Source organism: Panicum virgatum, chromosome 2N (assembly GCF_016808335.1).
Source record: "Panicum virgatum strain AP13 chromosome 2N, P.virgatum_v5, whole genome shotgun sequence".
Lineage (NCBI taxonomy): Eukaryota > Viridiplantae > Streptophyta > Magnoliopsida > Poales > Poaceae > Panicum > Panicum virgatum.
The window spans coordinates 24,366,036-24,371,949 of record NC_053146.1 but is presented as its reverse complement, the minus strand read 5'-3'; the positions used below and the strand labels follow the sequence as shown (position 1 = coordinate 24,371,949).

Here is a 5,914-nt window from a genome sequence, read left to right as displayed (position 1 = left end):
TTGGTGGTGGTCGACGAGAAGAGGAACAGCAAATAGCACAAGTTGGGTTGGTAGAGAATGAAGTACCTAATGAGGTAAAAATATGATAAATTTGGACAATAGACATGATATTTTATTTTATTTTGTGATAGTACACCTTTAATTGACAATTGATATGTACAGTGCTTGATAAATTTAGACAAAATTTGATCACACCTGAAGATGGAATGAGTTTTGAATCCGAGGAAAAGGCTTATGAGATGTACAACACCTATGCTGGATGGGTTGAGTTCAGTGTTAGAAGGAGCGAGACAAAGTACGTCTGGATGGCAGTTTACGTCAGAAACATTTAGTTTGCAATTGCCAAGGATATCGAGAAAATGAGTCATCACAAAAAGGATATTACAAGGATGGGTTGTGATGCTCGTGTTCAGTTTAGTATCAGCAGAGAGGGGTTTTGGACAGCACAACCATTATCTTGCTACTCCAAGTAAGCCACATAAGCTGAGGTCCCAACGAGAGGTTACAGAGGCAGACCAGAAATTAATTGGGTAGGTACGGCAAGATGGAATGACGCCATCCCAAGTTTTTCAGATCATGAAGGAGTTTTATGGAGGGGAAAACAAAATGCCATTTTCTAAGATGAATTGCGATAATGAGATTGGTCACGAGCGTTGACATTACTTAGAAGCCAATGATGCGCAAACATTATCTGAATATCTAGGAAATAATCAATTATAGGATCCTACATTTTTCTATGCGGTTCAGGTAGACAAGAAAGATGGTCGTATAGCAAATTTCTTTTGGGCAGATGGTCAGTCTATCATGGATTACAAGTGCTTTAGTTATGCTGTGGCATTTGACATTACATTTGAAACTAATAAGTTTAAAATGTCTTTTGCTCTGATTCTTGTCACCAACCATCACAAGCAGACAATAATGTTTGGGTGTGCACTTCTATTTAATGAGACTATTGAATCATTTATATGGCTTTTTGAGACTTTTCTAACAGCAATGTCAGGAAAGCACCCAAGCACAATTTTCATAGATCAAGACGCGGCAATTGCTTTTGTATTCCCAAATACAAGGCACCGTCTTTGTTTATGGCATATTTACTTAAATTCTGCTAAGCATCTTGGTCATGTAATCCATGCATCAGAAAACAAGTCGGAGGACAAATCAAAGAATAAGTCGGAGGACAAGTCAGAAAACAAGTTCCGAGCGGATTTCAAAAGATGTTGTAAGGAACATGGAACCTTTTATGCCATTTCAAGTGATTTTGGTGATCGAATGACAACACAACACTTGGACTAATATGATTGTTAAGATGATCATTCTCAGGCTTTTAGGTTCAAGTGATGACAAAGAGAAAGAGAAGATAGGCGTAGCAAGGGCCGAAGGGCCGCCCCTATGGGGGTTCCGCTACCCGGTTAGCGGACGGGGGTCGAGGGGGAGCCGCCACTCGCAGGTCTCAGGGCAGCGCCCTGAAAGCTCTTCGGATCAGGAGCACCGGAAGAATCGACGCCAAGGGCATCGGTGCATCCGATGGTAGTCGGAAGAACCGACGCTATGGAATTCTGGTGCAGAAGGGAATCGAAACCAAGTCAGCCTATAGGCACCGGTTGAACCGTCGGGTCAAAAAGGGAAATTGGTGCATTGGGCGTCCTATGTTCCAGAGACTATGTCAAGAGCCCAGGAGAAGATTCTTCAGCACCGGTTCAACCGACGGAGCATCGGAGTATACCATCGGTGCAATGACGTCAACGCCCAGGAAAAGATCTTTAAGCACCGGATGAACCGGTGATGCATCGGAACAAAGCATCGGTTCAACCGGTGGTCACTGCGTCAGCTGTCAGGACTTCAACGGCTACTTCTGTTTATGAGTGACCGGAAGAACCGACGCTACCCCTGCCAGAGGCATCGGTTCTTCCGGTGATATGCAGATTTTTAGCTGACCGTTGGAGCAACGGCTACAAGACTTGGTGGCCTATATATACGCCTCACCCTGGCCATTTGAAGATTGCTGGAGTTGCTGGACATCCCACACACACCCAAGAACATCTCTAAGCCATACAAAAGCATCAAGATCACATCCTTAGCCCTTAGCACACTTTGAGAGTGTTGTGTAAAGGATTAGCTCTTAGTGAGTGAGATTGCAAGGCTTAGAGCCTTTGTGCTGTGGTTCATTAGCGAACCAAAACAAGAGTATGGTGCGCCGGCACCTTGGAGCGTGAAGCTCGCCGGCAACGTCATCGACCCTCCGACTTGGTGTGGAGCGGCGACGACATCTTTGTGCGGGGGACGTGGAGACCCCCATCCTTTGTGGAGAAGCTCCTTAGTGGAACCCGGGGCCAAGGTGACCGTGATTGTGTTCACTGGAAGAGACTTGGTGGCCGAGTAGCAATACTCTTAGTGAGTGCTACAACAACGTGGATGTAGGTGTGCCTTTGTGGCTAACCGAACCACGGGATAAACACCCACGTCAAGAGTTTGCTATCTCCTATCCTGCTTTTTAAGCTTCCGCATTTATTACTTGCAACCTTTATGCCTTTACTTTCATAGAGTAGTTTCTTGTTAGAAAAGGCTATAGGGTGCATAACTCTTTTGGGATAGGGGTTTCACACTAGAACAACCTAGTTGCACATCTAGGTAGCTTGTTTTAGTTTAAGTTTTGTGCAAACTAGTTGGAGCCATAGGTCTAAGTTTTTTATTAGTGCCTAATTCACCCCCTCCCCCTCTTAGGCTAGAGCACCCGATCACTTTCAGATGTATCTGTGAAGACAAAACAGAGACTTACTTTATAGAGAAATGGGCTGAATTGCTAGCTAAATGCAACCTTGAGAATAATTCATGGATGGCAAACCTATATGCTATGAGAGCAAAGTGGGCTGCGGTATACCGTGACTCTTTTACAGCAGACATGAACTCGACCCAAAGGAGCGAACGTATGAATAATATTTTCAAGAAAAGACTTCATATGAAATTGGGTCTTTCGGAACTCCTTGTAGAATGTGAGAAGGTTGCAGTTAGACTAAGGTCAAATGAGTTGGATGCTGATTTTAAGTCACGTAAAAAAACTCCAGTTAGCTAATTTCCAAATCTATCTATGTTGAAAACTGCAGCTGAATCATATACAAGGTGAATGTGTTCAGAGTTTGAGGAAGAATTTAAAAACAATTAACATTGTCTTGTGAATTGTTGCAAGCTGGGGGGGCAACCTCTACATTCTTTGTTAAGTATACGGAATCTGATCGTGGAGCAACAGTTGTATTCAATATTGAAGACTTGACCATTACATGCTCTTGAATTTTTTTTATTTTTAACCTTTTTTAATAATATTTTAATTTCAACCCGTTTTGGTTTTTATTTGCATGGAGTAGCCCGTTTGGTCGCGCCACTTGACCCGGCGCGACAGATAGCCTCTGTCGCGCCAGTGCATGTGGCGTGACAGGGTGGCCACGCTGGCGGCCCGAGCCAGCGCTGCGCCGTGTCGGCGATGACGTGGCCCACCCTGTCGCGCCACATGTACTGGCGCGACAACCCTGTCGTGCCATGCGGGCTGGCGCGACAAGGCCAATGTCTTGGGCCCACGCCAGCCCCTTCTCCCCTACCCTCCCTTTCTTTCCCTCCTCCTCCCCGACCAGAACTGCAGCCAGGGCGACGCCGCCGGCCGCCGCCCCCCAAGATCCCCCCCCCCCAATTCGGATTTTTTGAGGGGAAAAAGTGCGGGGAATCGTTCCCCATCCTTGTCCGAAGGTATTGCCCCTAATATCTCATCGTTTAACCGTGTGCATTAGTAGTTATTGGTGGGTTTTTTATTAGGGTTAGGTTATTGATATGAGAAATGGTGGTGTTGTTGATAGTTTTCTCATGATTAGGACTTTAGATGATACGTAGATGGTACTCTGCTCTCGATTTGGACGTGAGTTAGTACGTGCATGCATCGATTAATATGATTTCTAGGATTGAGTAGTGGGGATGTTAATATGAGTTACATGTAATTTTATTCCATAGTTTTAGGAATGTACATATTATATTTTGAACGCTGGTATATTGTGCTTAATTATTATATACTTTGTTTCCATAATTATTTTGTTTTTGTTTCAATAAGTATTTTGTTTATTTCACATGGCAATGGAATTTATGTATCTGCAGTGCACATGGCAATGAGCGATGCCCGGTACAAGCTGCTTGGTTGTGGACAGTACCCATCCGAGTGTGATGAGTATGCCCCAGTCCCTCCTGCCCTTCCAGTTCCATTCTGTCGTTGTGAACCAGGCAATTAGCTGGAAGAGGTGAAGCAATCGAGGCATCCCAAGACGGCCGGTAGAGCATTCTACATATGCAAGTGGAATGATTCATTGAATCCTTGCCACTGCTTTTTCTTTCAGTGGATCGATGGTCCGGATAAGTTCGATCCTAGAATTCGGCTGTTCCCTTATTATCGGTCAGAGTCGTGGGCGTACAATGAGTTTAGACGATGGGTCCCTCCCCCACCAAATCCACCACCTATGACAGAGGAAGAGAAGCAAGAAGCTGATATATATCGTGTGAACAATCCTCCCAAATGTCATTGCGGTGTTCGTGCCAAACTTCAAAGGCCTAATATTGGTGTCCCTCCAAAGTTCACTTCCCTTTTTTAGATGCTCGCTAAAGACTAGAGTAAGTGTCATGTACCGTAGCATTGATTCTTTAATTTTGCTGTAATTATGTGGCTAATGTTATGTGTCATGCAGGATGGATGGCCGGCATGTGACTTCAATGAGTATATTTATGGTCCTAGATCTCATTGGCCGACAGAAGAGGAAGTGCGAGAATTTGAGAGTGGGAAGAAGCCATGGCCATGTACAACTACTCCTAGTCTTCGATGCAAGTGTGGTATTCTGCTCACAAAAGGCGTAGTTCCTTCTGAGCTTGGCTACGGATATTACTGTGGCAATAGCTACGGAGAGTATTGGGTTCGTATATTAACCACAAAGTTGAAACTCCTTATGATTATGTCATTGTGCTAGTATTTGGTATATTCACATTTCTGAATGTTTGGCTCTCAATAATTTTTCAGGAGGGAAGGACATGTGATTGGGAGTGGTTCGAAGGCTGGTATGAGCTAATGTTGCAATTGGGCAGAACAAAAGAGCCTTGGAAATCTCGAGACACTTTAAATAGAAAACTAAAGATAAGGAAGGATTACCAAGTTACTTTGCCCCTTGAGTCATTTCTGTCAGGGCCTGTACTCCAAGACCTACGGCGTGAGTATGGAAAGAAGGCAGCAGAAAAGGCAACTCTTGAGGATTGCATTGTTTACTGGAGGAGGAACCGAAGCAAGTACCCACGGCCCCTCACAGATAGGGAGCTTTTGGCAAATTATGAGAAGAAGGAGAAGGAGGAGGAGATGGAGAGGCAAAGGTTATGGGAGGAAAGAGCAAAGAAATGTTTTACTGTTGATCCGGAAGCTAAATACCCAAAGGGTTCATGGGAAGAATATTTTCAGAAATTGGAGGCTAACAAGAGGATGGAAGAAATGGAAAAGATGGAGGATTTAGCTCAGGAGGCTCAGATGGAGGCAATGCAGGCCCTAGTTGCCGATCTGCCACACAAGGTGCCGAACGTTGAGAAGGATGTGTCATCCGCGAGCACGGAGGTTTTGGGTGTTAGAGCTACTCAAATGGAGGCAATGAAGGCACTTGTAGGAGACTTACCTGCCCAGGATCACCCGTGGCGGCTTGATTGAAACTCTATTGACTGAATGGAACCAACGAAGGTATTCCTTGTAGTGGTTGTGCCTATGTGCTGGTCCAAGTTCCGGATCCATCCTTTGCCTCTGGTCCCACTGCGCTAGAGGCACTACGTGTTTGACACGCCAATTATTCTCAGTGTAGCGTTTCTTCCTATCAATTCTGACATATGAGCGTTATGTTAGTGACATTATATTCGC

The 5,914-nt window shown here is 44.7% G+C and overlaps 1 long non-coding RNA gene across 1 annotated transcript; it reads left to right on the top strand.

Annotated features, from left to right (window-relative positions):
• The first annotated feature begins 4,270 nt into the window (after positions 1-4,270).
• On the top strand, positions 4,271-5,690 carry LOC120660110. Its single transcript, XR_005669351.1, has 3 exons — positions 4,271-4,641; positions 4,716-4,937; positions 5,042-5,690. It is a non-coding gene; the product is annotated as an uncharacterized LOC120660110 (long non-coding RNA).
• The last annotated feature ends 224 nt before the right edge of the window (positions 5,691-5,914 follow it).